The sequence below is a fragment of the Furipterus horrens genome, unplaced genomic scaffold (assembly GCF_987537825.1).
Source record: "Furipterus horrens unplaced genomic scaffold, mFurHor1.1.pri manual_scaffold_1, whole genome shotgun sequence".
In the NCBI taxonomy this organism is placed as follows: Eukaryota; Metazoa; Chordata; class Mammalia; order Chiroptera; family Furipteridae; genus Furipterus; species Furipterus horrens.
This window is the reverse complement of record NW_028327171.1, coordinates 214,588,541-214,590,110: the sequence shown is the minus strand read 5'-3', so window position 1 is coordinate 214,590,110 and position 1,570 is coordinate 214,588,541.

The window sequence follows — 1,570 nt, the reverse complement described above, 5'->3', positions numbered from 1 at the left end:
AAGCTTGAAGAGCAGTTAGTGAGTGCCCGGCGACACAGGAGTCCCAAAGCCCAGTGTCTGCTTCCAGCCCCGCCGCCAGGCCGGAGGTGTGACCGGGCTCCTCGAGCTGCAGGTTTCTCAACTGAAACCCGGGGAGAGAGGGTCCCGTTTAACCTGCCTGGTCTATCGCATTGCCGAGGGAGGTTCAGGAGGGCAAGGGATGTGGGAAGCAGGCTGTCCAAGTGAGAGGCGGTTCCCAGCGCCGCCAGAACAGCCTCGCCCACTGCTAGTCACGCACAGCCAGGCTGGCACGCAGAGTCCTGTCCGGACCCATGCCTGTTGTTGCCTCAGGAGGCCTGCTGGGGCCCCGGGAAAGGGGGAGAGGCCTGGGGGACGGTATGGAAGGAGCCATCCTGAGTACAGGGCTGGCCCCAAGAATGCAGCCAAGGTGCCAATTCATTGCAGCCTCCCAGGGGAAGAGCCCTGGCCACCCGGCAGCCATAACAAAGGACCTGCTCAGAAGAGACATAAAACAGGACATCCACTTGCCTGCATATATGATGGCAAAATAGCCCCAGGGCACAGGGGTGGAGGGCAAAGACCACGTCTGGGTTCTACCCATTAAAGACCACGTGACACTGGCTTTGAGCTGCCCCCGCTGTCCTCCCTGCTCGGCATGCCCTTCCCGCAGCTCCTCAGCAAGCCCTGGGAGCAGTTCTCTTTGCTCCCTTGACTTTTCTTCCAAAGTATGTTCCATAATTTGCAACTGATTAACGTCTGTCTCCCCATTGCGTGGCAGGCCATACCACAGTGGGCTCCCAATAGATATTTGTTCAGTAAAGAACCTTTTATGTTCACTGACCAAAGGGGGGTGTCAGCTGTATGTTGTTCTGTAATACCGCAGAACCAACGGATGTCGTAGCCCCTGAGTGATCAGAGGCCACAGGATGTAAGTCAAACACACCCGTGGCAAACTTCACAGCAGGTAACTTCCCTGCCATAGGCCGGACATTTCCTGAAAAGCCTCCACTCAACAGAGGGAGGCAGCCAAGCGCAGACGTTAGGCACAGGGGATCTGAAGTCCAAAGGTTGAGCTCGTTGGCCAGGAATGCTCACAGCAGCATATTCACCAGGACCGGAAGGTAAAAATGAGCCAGTGTGTATGGACTGATGGACACATAAGTAAATATAATATAGCCATGCGATGGAATAGTATTCAGCCATGAAAAGGACAAAGTACCTACACATGCTACAAAATGGATAGATTTTGAACACCAAGTACAAGAGATCAGTCATGAAGGACCCCATAGCACAGGATTCCATTTGTGTGAAATGTTGAGAACAGGCAAACACACAGAGACAGAAAGTAGACTCCTGGTTGTCAGCGGTGGGGGGGTAGATAGCCAGTGGGCATGGGGTTTCATTTTGGAGTATGTTGGGGAGTGGGGAATGCTCTGGAAGTAGAGAGGTGATGGCTGCTTGTATTCATGAATATATTAAAGACCACTGAATTGTATATTTATAAAGGGTGAAAGTTGTGATATGAATTATATCTCTTTAAAAAAAAAAAAAAGATTGTCTGGGTTCAAAT